This window comes from Schistocerca gregaria, chromosome 8, assembly GCF_023897955.1.
Source record: "Schistocerca gregaria isolate iqSchGreg1 chromosome 8, iqSchGreg1.2, whole genome shotgun sequence".
NCBI classification, from domain to species: Eukaryota; Metazoa; Arthropoda; class Insecta; order Orthoptera; family Acrididae; genus Schistocerca; species Schistocerca gregaria.
In genome coordinates this window covers 16,658,132-16,678,399 of record NC_064927.1, presented here as the reverse complement: position 1 = coordinate 16,678,399, position 20,268 = coordinate 16,658,132, and the positions used below count along the sequence as shown (strand labels likewise).

The following is a 20,268-nucleotide window of genomic DNA, read 5'->3' as shown; positions in this document are numbered from 1 at the left end:
GAAGATTACAGGTTCGAATGCTGTCACGCTCGTGTTTTATCAGTTCTGAAAAAGAAACATACCGTTTTAATGTAGCATTTGAGCAGTACGAAACCGTCTGAATGTTGCTGTTGACCATTTTCTGCTTGGAGATGCTCTTGAGCTTGAAACACACACTACAAGACCGGTGTTAACTAGCGAAATGGTCGGCAGAGTGCCGTCACCGCGAGTTTCCACTGGCACTTGCACATCTAAAACAACGTCGGAAAGTAACTCGTTCGCCTTTTGAGTCACATCAAGTATGAGTGTTAATTTTGACGCCACTAGCTCTGCAGGTTGTCATGCAATTCCTTACCTCTCAGAAATGATTATGAAATAAAAGTGAAGTACGTGACGAGTGTGACGTTAGGAAAACATTAGGCAGCATGGAGAGATTCTGTATGGGACCACCCAACCCAAACGAGTACTGTGTGACGTGCTCCCTTGCAAGTATTCACCGAAGCAGCCCGGCTAGCTCAGTCGGTAGAGCATTAGACTCTTAATGTCAGGGTCGTGGGTTCGAGCCCCACGCTGGGCGAAACGGAATTTTGTTCCGCTGCAGATGTAAATTACCGTTTTTCTGATTAACGTGATGTAATGGAAATAGCAACTTTAAACTTTGCCTACGTCTCTGTCAGTCGCAAGGAAACTGTATTTGAAGGTGAAGGTGATTTTGTAGACATGTGTGAAAGACATGTTCTGAAATGCAAGTGTTGTTGTTTGGAGAGGACATCGGTTACGTGTCAGATGTGTAGCCAAGCAGTAAAGGGTCGCCATAGCTGCAAATATTAGTCGGTAATATGAAGTGTTGTCAGCTGAAGTCTGATGATCCAGACGACCGTAAGGACGAAGTTGGCAAAAGTACCGCAAGGCCGCGCCTCTTTAGCTCAGTGGTAGAGCACTGGACTAGTAAACCAAGTGTCGTGAGTTCCATCCTCAAAGGAAGAAGTCGAATTTTGGAAATCAGTTGCGCGTCGTGGCCGTATAGCAAACAGTATCTGTGATGACGAACAATTAGCGACATGCCTTTTATTAAGAATTACTCTCAGATGTGATTAAGGCGAATGGCGCAGATAAAGCCTTTGCCAAAGCGGTTCAGCATAAGGTGGGACGAGGCAGTCTGAATTACATTTTATAGATGTATTTCTCACATATGTCAGAGCCTCTCGCGGTCGTCGTCGTCGTCGCCGCCCCCGCCGCCGCCGCTTCTGCAGAAGTAGCAAATGGCCATCGTGGCAAATGCGGCGAGGCACGCCCTGCCTTCGATTCCGTATGCACGAAGTGTGTGGTCTTGTTTCCCAGTCTATATTTGGTCGGTCACGTAAGAGGTTGAATGTAACGAATGGGTGGGAAAGAGCAAGGGCAGCGGCTGTGTAGAACGAAAACACAAATTATCAGGGGTGTGAGCGTTTCGAGATGAGTCATATACAAGTTGCACTTGGTCGTCAGTGACTGTGTGGCCTAATAGATAAGGCGTCGGACTTCGCATCTGAAGATTACAGGTTCGAATGCTGTCACGCTCGTGTTTTATCAGTTCTGAAAAAGAAACATACCGTTTTAATGTAGCATTTGAGCAGTACGAAACCGTCTGAATGTTGCTGTTGACCATTTTCTGCTTGGAGATGCTCTTGAGCTTGAAACACACACTACAAGACCGGTGTTAACTAGCGAAATGGTCGGCAGAGTGCCGTCACCGCGAGTTTCCACTGGCACTTGCACATCTAAAACAACGTCGGAAAGTAACTCGTTCGCCTTTTGAGTCACATCAAGTATGAGTGTTAATTTTGACGCCACTAGCTCTGCAGGTTGAAATGCAATTCCTTACCTCTCAGAAATGATTATGAAATAAAAGTGAAGTACGTGACGAGTGTGACGTTAGGAAAACATTAGGCAGCATGGAGAGATTCTGTATGGGACCACCCAACCCAAACGAGTACTGTGTGACGTGCTCCCCTGCAAGTATTCACCGAAGCAGCCCGGCTAGCTCAGTCGGTAGAGCATTAGACTCTTAATCTCAGGGTCGTGGGTTCGAGCCCCATGCTGGGCGAAACGGAATTTTGTTCCGCTGCAGATGTAAATTACCGTTTTTCTGATTAACGTGATGTAATGGAAATAGCAACTTTAAACTTTGCCTACGTCTCTGTCAGTCGCAAGGAAACTGTATTTGAAGGTGAAGGTGATTTTGTAGACATGTGTGAAAGACATGTTCTGAAATGCAAGTGTTGTTGTTTGGAGAGGACATCGGTTACGTGTCAGATGTGTAGCCAAGCAGTAAAGGGTCGCCATAGCTGCAAATATTAGTCGGTAATATGAAGTGTTGTCAGCTGAAGTCTGATGATCCAGACGACCGTAAGGACGAAGTATGCAAAAGTACCGCTAGGCCGCGCCTCTTTAGCTCAGTGGTAGAGCACTGGACTAGTAAACCAAGGGTCGTGAGTTCCATCCTCAAAGGAAGAAGTCGAATTTTGGAAATCAGTTGCGCGTCGTGGCCGTATAGCAAACAGTATCTGTGATGACGGACAATTAGCGACATGCCTTTTATTAAGAATTACTCTCAGATGTGATTAAGGCGAATGGCGCAGATAAAGCCTTTGCCAAAGCGGTTCAGCATAAGGTGGGACGAGGCAGTCTGAATTACATTTTATAGATGTATTTCTCACATATGTCAGAGCCTCTCGCAGTCGTCGTCGTCGTCGCCGCCCCCGCCGCCGCCGCTTCTGCAGAAGTAGCAAATGGCCATCGTGGCAAATGCGGCGAGGCACGCCCTGCCTTCGATTCCGTATGCACGAAGTGTGTGGTCTTGTTTCCCAGTCTATATTTGGTCGGTCACGTAAGAGGTTGAATGTAACGAATGGGTGGGAAAGAGCAAGGGCAGCGGCTGTGTAGAACGAAGACACAAATTATCAGGGGTGTGAGCGTTTCGAGATGAGTCATATACAAGTTGCACTTGGTCGTCAGTGACTGTGTGGCCTAATAGATAAGGCGTCAGACTTCGGATCTGAAGATTACAGGTTCGAATGCTGTCACGCTCGTATTTTATCAGTTCTGAAAAAGAAACATACCGTTTTAATGTAGCATTTGAGCAGTACGAAACCGTCTGAATGTTGCTGTTGACCATTTTCTGCTTGGAGATGCTCTTGAGCTTGAAACACACACTACAAGACCGGTGTTAACTAGCGAAATGGTCGGCAGAGTGCCGTCACCGCGAGTTTCCACTGGCACTTGCACATCTAAAACAACGTCGGAAAGTAACTCGTTCGCCTTTTGAGTCACATCAAGTATGAGTGTTAATTTTGACGCCACTAGCTCTGCAGGTTGTCATGCAATTCCTTACCTCTCAGAAATGATTATGAAATAAAAGTGAAGTACGTGACGAGTGTGACGTTAGGAAAACATTAGGCAGCATGGAGAAATTCTGTATGGGACCACCCAACCCAAACGAGTACTGTGTGACGTGCTCCCCTGCAAGTATTCACCGAAGCAGCCCGGCTAGCTCAGTCGGTAGAGCATTAGACTCTTAATCTCAGGGTCGTGGGTTCGAGCCCCACGCTGGGCGAAACGGAATTTTGTTCCGCTGCAGATGTAAATTACCGTTTTTCTGATTAACGTGATGTAATGGAAATAGCAACTTTAAACTTTGCCTACGTCTCTGTCAGTCGCAAGGAAACTGTATTTGAAGGTGAAGGTGATTTTGTAGACATGTGTGAAAGACATGTTCTGAAATGCAAGTGTTGTTGTTTGGAGAGGACATCGGTTACGTGTCAGATGTGTAGCCAAGCAGTAAAGGGTCGCCATAGCTGCAAATATTAGTCGGTAATATGAAGTGTTGTCAGCTGAAGTCTGATGATCCAGACGACCGTAAGGACGAAGTTTGCAAAAGTACCGCTAGGCCGCGCCTCTTTAGCTCAGTGGTAGAGCACTGGACTAGTAAACCAAGGGTCGTGAGTTCCATCCTCAAAGGAAGAAGTCGAATTTTGGAAATCAGTTGCGCGTCGTGGCCGTATAGCAAACAGTATCTGTGATGACAGACAATTAGCGACATGCCTTTTATTAAGAATTACTCTCAGATGTGATTAAGGCGAATGGCGCAGATAAAGCCTTTGCCAAAGCGGTTCAGCATAAGGTGGGACGAGGCAGTCTGAATTACATTTTATAGATGTATTTCTCACATATGTCAGAGCCTCTCGCAGTCGTCGTCGTCGTCGCCGCCCCCGCCGCCGCCGCTTCTGCAGAAGTAGCAAATGGCCATCGTGGCAAATGCGGCGAGGCACGCCCTGCCTTCGATTCCGTATGCACGAAGTGTGTGGTCTTGTTTCCCAGTCTATATTTGGTCGGTCACGTAAGAGGTTGAATGTAACGAATGGGTGGGAAAGAGCAAGGGCAGCGGCTGTGTAGAACGAAAACACAAATTATCAGGGGTGTGAGCGTTTCGAGATGAGTCATATACAAGTTGCACTTGGTCGTCAGTGACTGTGTGGCCTAATAGATAAGGCGTCAGACTTCGGATCTGAAGATTACAGGTTCGAATGCTGTCACGCTCGTATTTTATCAGTTCTGAAAAAGAAACATACCGTTTTAATGTAGCATTTGAGCAGTACGAAACCGTCTGAATGTTGCTGTTGACCATTTTCTGCTTGGAGATGCTCTTGAGCTTGAAACACACACTACAAGACCGGTGTTAACTAGCGAAATGGTCGGCAGAGTGCCGTCACCGCGAGTTTCCACTGGCACTTGCACATCTAAAACAACGTCGGAAAGTAACTCGTTCGCCTTTTGAGTCACATCAAGTATGAGTGTTAATTTTGACGCCACTAGCTCTGCAGGTTGTCATGCAATTCCTTACCTCTCAGAAATGATTATGAAATAAAAGTGAAGTACGTGACGAGTGTGACGTTAGGAAAACATTAGGCAGCATGGAGAGATTCTGTATGGGACCACCCAACCCAAACGAGTACTGTGTGACGTGCTCCCCTGCAAGTATTCACCGAAGCAGCCCGGCTAGCTCAGTCGGTAGAGCATTAGACTCTTAATGTCAGGGTCGTGGGTTCGAGCCCCACGCTGGGCGAAACGGAATTTTGTTCCGCTGCAGATGTAAATTACCGTTTTTCTGATTAACGTGATGTAATGGAAATAGCAACTTTAAACTTTGCCTACGTCTCTGTCAGTCGCAAGGAAACTGTATTTGAAGGTGAAGGTGATTTTGTAGACATGTGTGAAAGACATGTTCTGAAATGCAAGTGTTGTTGTTTGGAGAGGACATCGGTTACGTGTCAGATGTGTAGCCAAGCAGTAAAGGGTCGCCATAGCTGCAAATATTAGTCGGTAATATGAAGTGTTGTCAGCTGAAGTCTGATGATCCAGACGACCGTAAGGACGAAGTTTGCAAAAGTACCGCTAGGCCGCGCCTCTTTAGCTCAGTGGTAGAGCACTGGACTAGTAAACCAAGGGTCGTGAGTTCCATCCTCAAAGGAAGAAGTCGAATTTTGGAAATCAGTTGCGCGTCGTGGCCGTATAGCAAACAGTATCTGTGATGACGGACAATTAGCGACATGCCTTTTATTAAGAATTACTCTCAGATGTGATTAAGGCGAATGGCGCAGATAAAGCCTTTGCCAAAGCGGTTCAGCATAAGGTGGGACGAGGCAGTCTGAATTACATTTTATAGATGTATTTCTCACATATGTCAGAGCCTCTCGCAGTCGTCGTCGTCGTCGCCGCCCCCGCCGCCGCCGCTTCTGCAGAAGTAGCAAATGGCCATCGTGGCAAATGCGGCGAGGCACGCCCTGCCTTCGATTCCGTATGCACGAAGTGTGTGGTCTTGTTTCCCAGTCTATATTTGGTCGGTCACGTAAGAGGTTGAATGTAACGAATGGGTGGGAAAGAGCAAGGGCAGCGGCTGTGTAGAACGAAAACAAAAATTATCAGGGGTGTGAGCGTTTCGAGATGAGTCATATACAAGTTGCACTTGGTCGTCAGTGACTGTGTGGCCTAATAGATAAGGCGTCAGACTTCGGATCTGAAGATTACAGGTTCGAATGCTGTCACGCTCGTATTTTATCAGTTCTGAAAAAGAAACATACCGTTTTAATGTAGCATTTGAGCAGTACGAAACCGTCTGAATGTTGCTGTTGACCATTTTCTGCTTGGAGATGCTCTTGAGCTTGAAACACACACTACAAGACCGGTGTTAACTAGCGAAATGGTCGGCAGAGTGCCGTCACCGCGAGTTTCCACTGGCACTTGCACATCTAAAACAACGTCGGAAAGTAACTCGTTCGCCTTTTGAGTCACATCAAGTATGAGTGTTAATTTTGACGCCACTAGCTCTGCAGGTTGTCATGCAATTCCTTACCTCTCAGAAATGATTATGAAATAAAAGTGAAGTACGTGACGAGTGTGACGTTAGGAAAACATTAGGCAGCATGGAGAGATTCTGTATGGGACCACCCAACCCAAACGAGTACTGTGTGACGTGCTGCCCGGCAAGTATTCACCGAAGCGGCCCGGCCAGCTCAGTCGGTAGAGCATGAGACTCTTAATCTCAGGGTCGTGGGTTCCAGCCCCACGCTGGGCGAAACGGAATTTTGTTCCGCTGGAGATGTAAATTACCGTTTTTCTGATTAACGTGATGTAATGGAAATAGCAACTTTAAACTTTGCCTACGTCTCTGTCAGTCGCAAGGAAACTGTATTTGAAGGTGAAGGTGATTTTGTAGACATGTGTGAAAGACATGTTCTGAAATGCAAGTGTTGTTGTTTGGAGAGGACATCGGTTACGTGTCAGATGTGTAGCCAAGCAGTAAAGGGTCGCCATAGCTGCAAATATTAGTCGGTAATATGAAGTGTTGTCAGCTGAAGTCTGATGATCCAGACGACCGTAAGAACGAAGTACGCAAAAGTACCGCTAGGCCGCGCCTCTTTAGCTCAGTGGTAGAGCACTGGACTAGTAAACCAAGGGTCGTGAGTTCCATCCTCAAAGGAAGAAGTCGAATTTTGGAAATCAGTTGCGCGTCGTGGCCGTATAGCAAACAGTATCTGTGATGACGAACAATTAGCGACATGCCTTTTATTAAGAATTACTCTCAGATGTGATTAAGGCGAATGGCGCAGATAAAGCCTTTGCCAAAGCGGTTCAGCATAAGGTGGGACGAGGCAGTCTGAATTACATTTTATAGATGTATTTCTCACATATGTCAGAGCCTCTCGCGGTCGTCGTCGTCGTCGTCGTCGTCGTCGTCGTCGTCGTCGTCGTCGTCGCCGCCGCCGCTTCTGCAGAAGTAGCAAATGGTCATCGTGGCAAATGCGGCGAGGCACGCCCTGCCTTCGATTCCGTATGCACGAAGTGTGTGGTCTTGTTTCCCAGTCTATATTTGGTCGGTCACGTAAGAGGTTGAATGTAACGAATGGGTGGGAAAGAGCAAGGGCAGCGGCTGTGTAGAACGAAAACACAAATTATCAGGGGTGTGAGCGTTTCGAGATGAGTCATATACAAGTTGCACTTGGTCGTCAGTGACTGTGTGGCTTAATAGATAAGGCGTCGGACTTCGGATCTGAAGATTACAGGTTCGAATGCTGTCACGCTCGTGTTTTATCAGTTCTGAAAAAGAAACATACCGTTTTAATGTAGCATTTGAGCAGTACGAAACCGTCTGAATGTTGCTGTTGACCATTTTCTGCTTGGAGATGCTCTTGAGCTTGAAACACACACTACAAGACCGGTGTTAACTAGCGAAATGGTCGGCAGAGTGCCGTCACCGCGAGTTTCCACTGGCACTTGCACATCTAAAACAACGTCGGAAAGTAACTCGTTCGCCTTTTGAGTCACATCAAGAATGAGTGTTAATTTTGACGCCACTAGCTCTGCAGGTTATCATGCAATTCCTTACCTCTCAGAAATGATTATGAAATAAAAGTGAAGTACGTGACGAGTGTGACATTAGGAAAACATTAGGCAGCATGGAGAGATTCTGTATGGGACCACCCAACCCAAACGAGTACTGTGTGACGTGCTGCCCGGCAAGTATTCACCGAAACAGCCCGTCTAGCTCAGTCGGTAAAGCATGAGACTCTTAATCTCAGGGTCGTGGGTTCGAGCCCAAGCTGGGCGAAACGGAATTTTGTCATATACAAGTTGCACTTGGTCGTCAGTGACTGTGTGGCTTAATAGATAAGGCGTCGGACTTCGGATCTGAAGATTACAGGTTCGAATGCTGTCACGCTCGTGTTTTATCAGTTCTGAAAAAGAAACATACCGTTTTAATGTAGCATTTGAGCAGTACGAAACCGTCTGAATGTTGCTGTTGACCATTTTCTGCTTGGAGATGCTCTTGAGCTTGAAACACACACTACAAGACCGGTGTTAACTAGCGAAATGGTCGGCAGAGTGCCGTCACCGCGAGATTCCACTGGCACTTGCACATCTAAAACAACGTCGGAAAGTAACTCGTTCGCCTTTTGAGTCACATCAAGAATGAGTGTTAATTTTGACGCCACTAGCTCTGCAGGTTGTCATGCAATTCCTTACCTCTCAGAAATGATTATGAAATAAAAGTGAAGTACGTGACGAGTGTGACATTAGGAAAACATTAGGCAGCATGGAGAGATTCTGTATGGGACCACCCAACCCAAACGAGTACTGTGTGACGTGCTGCCCGGCAAGTATTCACTGAAACAGCCCGTCTAGCTCAGTCGGTAAAGCATGAGACTCTTAATCTCAGGGTCGTGGGTTCGAGCCCCACGCTGGGCGAAACGGAATTTTGTTCCGCTGCAGATGTAAATTACCGTTTTTCTGATTAACGTGATGTAATGGAAATAGCAACTTTAAACTTTGCCTACGTCTCTGTCAGTCGCAAGGAAACTGTATTTGAAGGTGAAGGTGATTTTGTAGACATGTGTGAAAGACATGTTCTGAAACGCAAGTGTTGTTGTTTGGAGAGGACATCAGTTACGTGTCAGATGTGTAGCCAAGCAGTAATGGGTCGCCATAGCTGCAAATATTAGTCGGTAATATGAAGTGTTGCCAGCTGAAGTCTGATGATCCAGACGACCGTAAGGACGAAGTACGCAAAGGTACCGCTAGACCGCGCCTCTTTAGCTCAGTGGTAGAGCACTGGTCTAGCAAACGAAATGTCGTGAGTTCCATCCTCAATGGAAGAAGTCGAATTTTGGAAATCAGTTGCGCGTCGTGGCCGTATAGCAAACAGTATCTGTGATGACGAACAATTAGCGACATGCCTTTTATTAAGAATTACTCGCAGATGTGATTAAGGCGAATGGCGCAGATAAAGCCTTTGCCAAAGCGGTTCAGCATAAGGTGGGACGAGGCAGTCTGAATTACATTTTATAGATGTATTTCTCACATATGTCAGAGCCTCTCGCGGTCGTCGTCGCCGCCGCCGCTTCTGCAGAAGTAGCAAATGGCCATCGTGGCAAATGCGGCGAGGCACGCCCTGCCTTCGATTCCGTATGCACGAAGTGTGTGGTCTTGTTTCCCAGTCTATATTTGGTCGGTCACGTAAGAGGTTGAATGTAACGAATGGGTGGGAAAGAGCAAGGGCAGCGGCTGTGTAGAACGAAAACACAAATTATCAGGGGTGTGAGCGTTTCGAGATGAGTCATATACAAGTTGCACTTGGTCGTCAGTGACTGTGTGGCCTAATAGATAAGGCGTCGGACTTGGGATCTGAAGATTACAGGTTCGAATGCTGTCACGCTCGTGTTTTATCAGTTCTGAAAAAGAAACATACCGTTTTAATGTAGCATTTGAGCAGTACGAAACCGTCTGAATGTTGCTGTTGATCATTTTCTACTTGGAGATGCTCTTGAGCTTGAAACACACACTACAAGACCGGTGTTAACTAGCGAAATGGTCGGCAGAGTGCCGTCACCGCGAGTTTCCACTGGCACTTGCGCATCTAAAACAACGTCGGAAAGTAACTCGTTCGCCTTTTGAGTCACATCAAGTATGAGTGTTAATTTTGACGCCACTAGCTCTGCAGGTTGTCATGCAATTCCTTACCTCTCAGAAATGATTATGAAATAAAAGTGAAGTACGTGACGAGTGTGACGTTAGGAAAACATTAGGCAGCATGGAGAGATTCTGTATGGGACCACCCAACCCAAACGAGTACTGTGTGACGTGCAGCCCGGCAAGTATTCACCGAAGCAGCCCGGCTAGCTCAGTCGGTAGAGCATGAGACTCTTAATCTCAGGGTCGTGGGTTCGAGCCCCACACTGGGCGAAACGGAATTTTGTCCGCTGCAGATGTAAATTACCGTTTTTCTGATTAACGTGATGTAATGGAAATAGCAACTTTAAACTTTGCCTACGTCTCTGTCAGTCGCAAGGAAACTGTATTTGAAGGTGAAGGTGATTTTGTAGACATGTGTGAAAGACATGTTCTGAAATGCAAGTGTTGTTGTTTGGAGAGGACATTGGTTACGTGTCAGATGTGTAGCCAAGCAGTAAAGGGTCGCCATAGCTGCAAATATTAGTCGGTAATATGAAGTGTTGTCAGCTGAAGTCTGATGATCCAGACGACCGTAAGGACGAAGTACGCAAAGGTACCGCTAGGCCGCGCCTCATTAGCTCAGTGGTAGAGCACTGGACTAGTAAACCCAGGGTCGTGAGTTCCATCCTCAAAGGAAGAAGTCGAATTTTGGAAATCAGTTGCGCGTCGTGGCCGTATAGCAAACAGTATCTGTGATGACGAACAATTAGCGACATGCCTTTTATTAAGAATTACTCTCAGATGTGATTAAGGCGAATGGCGCAGATAAAGCCTTTGCCAAAGCGGTTCAGCATAAGGTGGGACGAGGCAGTCTGAATTACATTTTATAGATGTATTTCTCACATATGTCAGAGCCTCTCGCGGTCGTCGTCGTCGTCGTCGTCGTCGCCGCCGCCGCCGCTTCTGCAGAAGTAGCAAATGGCCATCGTGGCAAATGCGGCGAGGCACGCCCTGCCTTCGATTCCGTATGCACGAAGTGTGTGGTCTTGTTTCCCAGTCTATATTTGGTCGGTCACGTAAGAGGTTGAATGTAACGAATGGGTGGGAAAGAGCAAGGGCAGCGGCTGTGTAGAACGAAAACACAAATTATCAGGGGTGTGAGCGTTTCGAGATGAGTCATATAAAAGTTGCACTTGGTCGTCAGTGACTGTGTGGCTTAATAGATAAGGCGTCGGACTTCGGATCTGAAGATTACAGGTTCGAATGCTGTCACGCTCGTGTTTTATCAGTTCTGAAAAAGAAACATACCGTTTTAATGTAGCATTTGAGCAGTACGAAACCGTCTGAATGTTGCTGTTGACCATTTTCTGCTTGGAGATGCTCTTGAGCTTGAAACACACACTACAAGACCGGTGTTAACTAGCGAAATGGTCGGCAGAGTGCCGTCACCGCGAGTTTCCACTGGCACTTGCACATCTAAAACAACGTCGGAAAGTAACTCGTTCGCCTTTTGAGTCACATCAAGAATGAGTGTTAATTTTGACGCCACTAGCTCTGCAGGTTATCATGCAATTCCTTACCTCTCAGAAATGATTATGAAATAAAAGTGAAGTACGTGACGAGTGTGACATTAGGAAAACATTAGGCAGCATGGAGAGATTCTGTATGGGACCACCCAACCCAAACGAGTACTGTGTGACGTGCTGCCCGGCAAGTATTCACCGAAACAGCCCGTCTAGCTCAGTCGGTAAAGCATGAGACTCTTAATCTCAGGGTCGTGGGTTCGAGCCCAAGCTGGGCGAAACGGAATTTTGTCATATACAAGTTGCACTTGGTCGTCAGTGACTGTGTGGCTTAATAGATAAGGCGTCGGACTTCGGATCTGAAGATTACAGGTTCGAATGCTGTCACGCTCGTGTTTTATCAGTTCTGAAAAAGAAACATACCGTTTTAATGTAGCATTTGAGCAGTACGAAACCGTCTGAATGTTGCTGTTGACCATTTTCTGCTTGGAGATGCTCTTGAGCTTGAAACACACACTACAAGACCGGTGTTAACTAGCGAAATGGTCGGCAGAGTGCCGTCACCGCGAGATTCCACTGGCACTTGCACATCTAAAACAACGTCGGAAAGTAACTCGTTCGCCTTTTGAGTCACATCAAGAATGAGTGTTAATTTTGACGCCACTAGCTCTGCAGGTTGTCATGCAATTCCTTACCTCTCAGAAATGATTATGAAATAAAAGTGAAGTACGTGACGAGTGTGACATTAGGAAAACATTAGGCAGCATGGAGAGATTCTGTATGGGACCACCCAACCCAAACGAGTACTGTGTGACGTGCTGCCCGGCAAGTATTCACTGAAACAGCCCGTCTAGCTCAGTCGGTAAAGCATGAGACTCTTAATCTCAGGGTCGTGGGTTCGAGCCCCATGCTGGGCGAAACGGAATTTTGTTCCGCTGCAGATGTAAATTACCGTTTTTCTGATTAACGTGATGTAATGGAAATAGCAACTTTAAACTTTGCCTACGTCTCTGTCAGTCGCAAGGAAACTGTATTTGAAGGTGAAGGTGATTTTGTAGACATGTGTGAAAGACATGTTCTGAAACGCAAGTGTTGTTGTTTGGAGAGGACATCAGTTACGTGTCAGATGTGTAGCCAAGCAGTAATGGGTCGCCATAGCTGCAAATATTAGTCGGTAATATGAAGTGTTGCCAGCTGAAGTCTGATGATCCAGACGACCGTAAGGACGAAGTACGCAAAGGTACCGCTAGACCGCGCCTCTTTAGCTCAGTGGTAGAGCACTGGTCTAGCAAACGAAATGTCGTGAGTTCCATCCTCAATGGAAGAAGTCGAATTTTGGAAATCAGTTGCGCGTCGTGGCCGTATAGCAAACAGTATCTGTGATGACGAACAATTAGCGACATGCCTTTTATTAAGAATTACTCGCAGATGTGATTAAGGCGAATGGCGCAGATAAAGCCTTTGCCAAAGCGGTTCAGCATAAGGTGGGACGAGGCAGTCTGAATTACATTTTATAGATGTATTTCTCACATATGTCAGAGCCTCTCGCGGTCGTCGTCGCCGCCGCCGCTTCTGCAGAAGTAGCAAATGGCCATCGTGGCAAATGCGGCGAGGCACGCCCTGCCTTCGATTCCGTATGCACGAAGTGTGTGGTCTTGTTTCCCAGTCTATATTTGGTCGGTCACGTAAGAGGTTGAATGTAACGAATGGGTGGGAAAGAGCAAGGGCAGCGGCTGTGTAGAACGAAAACACAAATTATCAGGGGTGTGAGCGTTTCGAGATGAGTCATATACAAGTTGCACTTGGTCGTCAGTGACTGTGTGGCCTAATAGATAAGGCGTCGGACTTGGGATCTGAAGATTACAGGTTCGAATGCTGTCACGCTCGTGTTTTATCAGTTCTGAAAAAGAAACATACCGTTTTAATGTAGCATTTGAGCAGTACGAAACCGTCTGAATGTTGCTGTTGATCATTTTCTACTTGGAGATGCTCTTGAGCTTGAAACACACACTACAAGACCGGTGTTAACTAGCGAAATGGTCGGCAGAGTGCCGTCACCGCGAGTTTCCACTGGCACTTGCGCATCTAAAACAACGTCGGAAAGTAACTCGTTCGCCTTTTGAGTCACATCAAGTATGAGTGTTAATTTTGACGCCACTAGCTCTGCAGGTTGTCATGCAATTCCTTACCTCTCAGAAATGATTATGAAATAAAAGTGAAGTACGTGACGAGTGTGACGTTAGGAAAACATTAGGCAGCATGGAGAGATTCTGTATGGGACCACCCAACCCAAACGAGTACTGTGTGACGTGCAGCCCGGCAAGTATTCACCGAAGCAGCCCGGCTAGCTCAGTCGGTAGAGCATGAGACTCTTAATCTCAGGGTCGTGGGTTCGAGCCCCACACTGGGCGAAACGGAATTTTGTCCGCTGCAGATGTAAATTACCGTTTTTCTGATTAACGTGATGTAATGGAAATAGCAACTTTAAACTTTGCCTACGTCTCTGTCAGTCGCAAGGAAACTGTATTTGAAGGTGAAGGTGATATTGTAGACATGTGTGAAAGACATGTTCTGAAATGCAAGTGTTGTTGTTTGGAGAGGACATTGGTTACGTGTCAGATGTGTAGCCAAGCAGTAAAGGGTCGCCATAGCTGCAAATATTAGTCGGTAATATGAAGTGTTGTCAGCTGAAGTCTGATGATCCAGACGACCGTAAGGACGAAGTACGCAAAGGTACCGCTAGGCCGCGCCTCATTAGCTCAGTGGTAGAGCACTGGACTAGTAAACCCAGGGTCGTGAGTTCCATCCTCAAAGGAAGAAGTCGAATTTTGGAAATCAGTTGCGCGTCGTGGCCGTATAGCAAACAGTATCTGTGATGACGAACAATTAGCGACATGCCTTTTATTAAGAATTACTCTCAGATGTGATTAAGGCGAATGGCGCAGATAAAGCCTTTGCCAAAGCGGTTCAGCATAAGGTGGGACGAGGCAGTCTGAATTACATTTTATAGATGTATTTCTCACATATGTCAGAGCCTCTCGCGGTCGTCGTCGTCGTCGTCGTCGTCGCCGCCGCCGCCGCTTCTGCAGAAGTAGCAAATGGCCATCGTGGCAAATGCGGCGAGGCACGCCCTGCCTTCGATTCCGTATGCACGAAGTGTGTGGTCTTGTTTCCCAGTCTATATTTGGTCGGTCACGTAAGAGGTTGAATGTAACGAATGGGTGGGAAAGAGCAAGGGCAGCGGCTGTGTAGAACGAAAACACAAATTATCAGGGGTGTGAGCGTTTCGAGATGAGTCATATAAAAGTTGCACTTGGTCGTCAGTGACTGTGTGGCCTAATAGATAAGGCGTCGGACTTGGGATCTGAAGATTACAGGTTCGAATGCTGTCACGCTCGTGTTTTATCAGTTCTGAAAAAGAAACATACCGTTTTAATGTAGCATTTGAGCAGTACGAAACCGTCTGAATGTTGCTGTTGACCATTTTCTGCTTGGAGATGCTCTTGAACTTGAAACACACACTACAAGACCGGTGTTAACTAGCGAAATGGTCGGCAGAGTGCCGTCACCGCGAGTTTCCACTGGCACTTGCACATCTAAAAGAACGTCGGAAAGTAACTCGTTCGCCTTTTGAGTCACATCAAGTATGAGTGTTAATTTTGACGCCACTAGCTCTGCAGGTTGTCATGCAATTCCTTACCTCTCAGAAATGATTATGAAATAAAAGTGAAGTACGTGACGAGTGTGACGTTAGGAAAACATTAGGCAGCATGGAGAGATTCTGTATGGGACCACCCAACCCAAACGAGTACTGTGTGACGTGCTCCCCTGCAAGTATTCACCGAAGCAGCCCGGCTAGCTCAGTCGGTAGAGCATTAGACTCTTAATCTCAGGGTCGTGGGTTCGAGCCCCACGCTGGGCGAAACGGAATTTTGTTCCGCTGCAGATGTAAATTACCGTTTTTCTGATTAACGTGATGTAATGGAAATAGCAACTTTAAACTTTGCCTACGTCTCTGTCAGTCGCAAGGAAACTGTATTTGAAGGTGAAGGTGATTTTGTAGACATGTGTGAAAGACATGTTCTGAAATGCAAGTGTTGTTGTTTGGAGAGGACATCGGTTACGTGTCAGATGTGTAGCCAAGAAGTAATGGGTCGCCATAGCTGCAAATATTAGTCGGTAATATGAAGTGTTGTCAGCTGAAGTCTGATGATCCAGACGACCGAAAGGACGAAGTACGCAAAAATACCGCTATGCCGCGCCTCTTTAGCTCAGTGGTAGAGCACTGGACTAGTAAACCAAGGGTCGTGAGTTCCATCCTCAAAGGAAGAAGTCGAATTTTGGAAATCAGTTGCGCGTCGTGGCCGTATAGCAAACAGTATCTGTGATGACGAACAATTAGCGACATGCCTTTTATTAAGAATTACTCTCAGATGTGATTAAGGCGAATGGCGCAGATAAAGCCTTTGCCAAAGCGGTTCAGCATAAGGTGGGACGAGGCAGTCTGAATTACATTTTATAGATATATTTTTCACATATGTCAGAGCCTATCGCGGTCGTCGTCGTCGTCGTCGTCGTCGCCGCCGCCGCCGCTTCTGCAGAAGTAGCAAATGGCCATCGTGGCAAATGCGGCGAGGCACGCCCTGCCTTCGATTCCGTATGCACAAAGTGTGTGGTCTTGTTTCCCAGTCTATATTTGTTCGGTCACGTAAGAGGTTGAATGTAACGAATGGGTGGGAAAGAGCAAGGGTAGCGGCTGTGTAGAACGAAAACACAAATTATCAGGGGTGTGAGCGTTTCGAGATGAGTCATATACAAGTTGCACTTGGTCGTCAGTGACTGTGTGGCCTAATAGATAAGGCGTCGGACTTCGCATCTGAAGATTACAGGTTCGAATGCTGTCACGCTCGTGTTTTATCAGTTCTGAAAAAGAAACATACCGTTTTAATGTAGCATTTGAGCAGTACGAAACCGTCTGAATGTTGCTGTTGACCATTTTCTGCTTGGAGATGCTCTTGAGCTTGAAACACACACTACAAGACCGGTGTTAACTAGCGAAATGGTCAGCAGAGTGCCGTCACCGCGAGTTTCCACTGGCACTTGCACATCTAAAACAACGTCGAAAAGTAACTCGTTCGCCTTTTGAGTCACATCAAGTATGAGTGTTAATTTTGACGCCACTAGCTCTGCAGGTTGTCATGCAATTCCTTACCTCTCAGAAATGATTATGAAATAAAAGTGCAGTACGTGAAGAGTGTGACGTTAGGAAAACATTAGGCAGCATGGAGAGATTCTGTATGGGACCACCCAACCCAAACGAGTACTGTGTGACGTGCTGCCCGGCAAGTATTCACCGAAGCAGCCCGGCTAGCTCAGTCGGTAGAGCATGAGACTCTTAATCTCAGGGTCGTGGGTTCGAGCCCCACGCTGGGAGAAGCCGAATTTTGTTCCGCTGCAGATGTAAATTACCGTTTTTCTGATTAACGTGATGTAATGGAAATAGCAACTTTAAACTTTGCCTACGTCTCTGTCAGTCGCAAGGAAACTGTATTTGAAGGTGAAGGTGATTTTGTAGACATGTGTGAAAGACATGTTCTGAAATGCAAGTGTTGTTGTTTGGAGAGGACATCGGTTACGTGTCAGATGTGTAGCCAAGCAGTAATGGGTCGCCATAGCTGCAAATATTAGTCGGTAATATGAAGTGTTGTCAGCTGAAGTCTGATGATCCAGACGACCGTAAGGACGAAGTACGCAAAAGTACCGCTAGGCCGCGCTTCTTTAGCTCAGTGGTAGAGCACTGGACTAGTAAACCAAGGGTCGTGAGTTCCACCCTCAAAGGAAGAAGTCGAATTTTGGAAATCAGTTGCGCGTCGTGGCAGTATAGCAAACAGTATCTGTGATGACGAACAATTAGCGTCATGCCTTTTATTAAGAATTACTCTCAGATGTGATTAAGGCGAATGGCGCAGATAAAGCCTTTGCCAAAGCGGTTCAGCATAAGGTGGGACGAGGCAGTCTGAATTACATTTTATAGATGTATTTCTCACATATGTCAGAGCCTCTCGCGGTCGTCGTCGTCGTCGTCGTCGCCGCCGCCGCTTCTGCAGAAGTAGCAAATGGCCATCGTGGCAAATGCGGCGAGGCACGCCCTGCCTTCGATTCCGTATGCTCAAAGTGTGTGGTCTTGTTTCCCAGTCTATATTTGGTCGGTCACGTAAGAGGTTGAATGTAACGAATGGGTGGGAAAGAGCAAGGGCAGCGGCTGTGTAGAACGAAAACACAAATTATCAGGGGTGTGAGCGTTTCGAGATGAGTCATATACAAGTTGCACTTGGTCGTCAGTGACTGTGTGGCCTAATAGATAAGGCGTCGGACTTCGCATCTGAAGATTACAGGTTCGAATGCTGTCACGCTCGTGTTTTATCAGTTCTGAAAAAGAAACATACCGTTTTAATGTAGCATTTGAGCAGTACGAAACCGTCTGAATGTTGCTGTTGACCATTTTCTGCGTGGAGATGCTCTTGAGCTTGAAACACACACTACAAGACCGGTGTTAACTAGCGAAATGGTCGGCAGAGTGCCGTCACCGCGAGTTTCCACTCGCACTTGCACATCTAAAACAACGTCGGAAAGTAACTCGTTCGCCTTTTGAGTCACATCAAGAATGAGTGTTAATTTTGACGCCACTAGCTCTGCAGGTTGTCATGCAATTCCTTACCTCTCAGAAATGATTATGAAATAAAAGTGAAGTACGTGACGAGTGTGACGTTAGGAAAACATTAGGCAACATGGAGAGATTCTGTATGGGACCACCCAACCCAAACGAGTACTGTGTGACGTGCTGCCCGGCAAGTATTCAACGAAGCAGCCCGGCTAGCTCAGTCGGTAGAGCATGAGATTCTTAATCTCAGGGTCGTGGGTTCGAGCCCCACGCTGGGCGAAACGGAATTTTGTTCCGCTGCAGATGTAAATTACCGTTTTTCTGATTAACGTGATGTAATGGAAATAGCAACTTTAAACATTGCCTACGTCTCTGTCAGTCGCAAGGAAACTGTATTTGAAGGTGAAGGTGATTTTGTAGACATGTGTGAAAGACATGTTCTGAAATGCAAGTGTTGTTGTTTGGAGAGGACATCGGTTACGTGTCAGATGTGTAGCCAAGCAGTAATGCGTCGCCATAGCTGCAAATATTAGTCGGTAATATGAAGTGTTGTCAGCTGAAGTCTGATGATCCAGACGACCGTAAGGACGAAGTACGCAAAAATACCGCTATGCCGCGCCTCTTTAGCTCAGTGGTAGAGCACTGGACTAGTAAACCAAGGGTCGTGAGTTCCATCCTCAAAGGAAGAAGTCGAATTTTGGAAATCAGTTGCGCGTCGTGGCCGTATAGCAAACAGTATCTGTGATGACGAACAATTAGCGACATGCCTTTTATTAAGAATTACTCTCAGATGTGATTAAGGCGAATGGCGCAGATAAAGCCTTTGCCAAAGCGGTTCAGCATAAGGTGGGACGAGGCAGTCTGAATTACATTTTATAGATGTATTTCTCACATATGTCAGAGCCTCTCGCGGTCGTCGTCGTCGTCGCCGCAGCCGCTTCTGCAGAAGTAGCAAATGGCCATCGTGGCAAATGCGGCGAGGCACGCCCTGCCTTCGATTCCGTATGCACGAAGTGTGTGGTCTTGTTTCCCAGTCTATATTTGGTCGGTCACGTAAGAGGTTGAATGTAACGAATGGGTGGGAAAGAGCAAGGGCAGCGGCTGTGTAGAACGAAAACACAAATTATCAGCGGTGTGAGCGTTTCGAGATGAGTCATATACAAGTTGCACTTGGTCGTCAGTGACTGTGTGGCTTAATAGATAAGGCGTCGGACTTCGGATCTGAAGATTACAGGTTCGAATGCTGTCACGCTCGTGTTTTATCAGTTCTGAAAAAGAAACATACCGTTTTAATGTAGCATTTGAGCAGTACGAAACCGTCTGAATGTTGCTGTTGACCATTTTCTGCTTGGAGATGCTCTTGAGCTTGAAACACACACTACAAGACCGGTGTTAACTAGCGAAATGGTCGGCAGAGTGCCGTCACCGCGAGTTTCCACTGGCACTTGCACATCTAAAACAACGTCGGAAAGTAACTCGTTCGCCTTTTGAGTCACATCAAGAATGAGTGTTAATTTTGACGCCACTAGCTCTGCAGGTTATCATGCAATTCCTTACCTCTCAGAAATGATTATGAAATAAAAGTGAAGTACGTGACGAGTGTGACATTAGGAAAACATTAGGCAGCATGGAGAGATTCTGTATGGGACCACCCAACCCAAACGAGTACTGTGTGACGTGCTGCCCGGCAAGTATTCACCGAAGCAGCCTGGCTAGCTCAGTCGGTAGAGCATGAGACTCTTAATCTCAGGGTCGTGGGTTCGAGCCCCACGCTGGGCGAAACGGAATTTTGTTCCGCTGCAGATGTAAATTACCGTTTTTCTGATTAACGTGATGTAATGGAAATAGCAACTTTAAACATTGCCTACGTCTCTGTCAGTCGCAAGGAAACTGTACTTGAAGGTGAAGGTCATTTTGTAGACATGTGTGAAAGACATGTTCTGAAATGCAAGTGTTGTTGTTTGGAGAGGACATCGGTTACGTGTCAGATGTGTAGCCAAGCAGTAATGGGTCGCCATAGCTGCAAATATTAGTCGGTAATATGAAGTGTTGTCAGCTGAAGTCTGATGATCCAGACGACCGTAAGGACGAAGTACGCAAAAATACCGCTATGCCGCG

At 46.5% G+C, this 20,268-nt stretch overlaps 13 non-coding genes across 13 annotated transcripts; all 13 read left to right on the top strand.

Annotated features, from left to right (window-relative positions):
* The first annotated feature begins 483 nt into the window (after window positions 1-483).
* On the top strand, window positions 484-556 carry Trnak-cuu (transfer RNA lysine (anticodon CUU)). Its single transcript has one exon. It is a non-coding gene; the product is annotated as a tRNA-Lys (tRNA).
* A 1,436-nt stretch (window positions 557-1,992) lies between these two features.
* On the top strand, window positions 1,993-2,065 carry Trnak-cuu (transfer RNA lysine (anticodon CUU)). Its single transcript has one exon. It is a non-coding gene; the product is annotated as a tRNA-Lys (tRNA).
* Window positions 2,066-3,501: 1,436 nt separating this feature from the next.
* On the top strand, window positions 3,502-3,574 carry Trnak-cuu (transfer RNA lysine (anticodon CUU)). The gene has a single exon. It is a non-coding gene; the product is annotated as a tRNA-Lys (tRNA).
* Window positions 3,575-5,010: 1,436 nt separating this feature from the next.
* On the top strand, window positions 5,011-5,083 carry Trnak-cuu (transfer RNA lysine (anticodon CUU)). Its single transcript has one exon. It is a non-coding gene; the product is annotated as a tRNA-Lys (tRNA).
* Window positions 5,084-6,519: 1,436 nt separating this feature from the next.
* Window positions 6,520-6,592, top strand: Trnak-cuu (transfer RNA lysine (anticodon CUU)). Its single transcript has one exon. It is a non-coding gene; the product is annotated as a tRNA-Lys (tRNA).
* Window positions 6,593-8,690: 2,098 nt separating this feature from the next.
* Window positions 8,691-8,763, top strand: Trnak-cuu (transfer RNA lysine (anticodon CUU)). The gene has a single exon. It is a non-coding gene; the product is annotated as a tRNA-Lys (tRNA).
* A 1,421-nt stretch (window positions 8,764-10,184) lies between these two features.
* On the top strand, window positions 10,185-10,257 carry Trnak-cuu (transfer RNA lysine (anticodon CUU)). Its single transcript has one exon. It is a non-coding gene; the product is annotated as a tRNA-Lys (tRNA).
* A 2,076-nt stretch (window positions 10,258-12,333) lies between these two features.
* Window positions 12,334-12,406, top strand: Trnak-cuu (transfer RNA lysine (anticodon CUU)). Its single transcript has one exon. It is a non-coding gene; the product is annotated as a tRNA-Lys (tRNA).
* A 1,421-nt stretch (window positions 12,407-13,827) lies between these two features.
* Window positions 13,828-13,900, top strand: Trnak-cuu (transfer RNA lysine (anticodon CUU)). Its single transcript has one exon. It is a non-coding gene; the product is annotated as a tRNA-Lys (tRNA).
* Window positions 13,901-15,338: 1,438 nt separating this feature from the next.
* On the top strand, window positions 15,339-15,411 carry Trnak-cuu (transfer RNA lysine (anticodon CUU)). Its single transcript has one exon. It is a non-coding gene; the product is annotated as a tRNA-Lys (tRNA).
* Window positions 15,412-16,850: 1,439 nt separating this feature from the next.
* On the top strand, window positions 16,851-16,923 carry Trnak-cuu (transfer RNA lysine (anticodon CUU)). The gene has a single exon. It is a non-coding gene; the product is annotated as a tRNA-Lys (tRNA).
* Window positions 16,924-18,356: 1,433 nt separating this feature from the next.
* Window positions 18,357-18,429, top strand: Trnak-cuu (transfer RNA lysine (anticodon CUU)). The gene has a single exon. It is a non-coding gene; the product is annotated as a tRNA-Lys (tRNA).
* A 1,427-nt stretch (window positions 18,430-19,856) lies between these two features.
* Trnak-cuu (transfer RNA lysine (anticodon CUU)) lies at window positions 19,857-19,929 on the top strand. The gene has a single exon. It is a non-coding gene; the product is annotated as a tRNA-Lys (tRNA).
* Window positions 19,930-20,268: the final 339 nt, after the last annotated feature.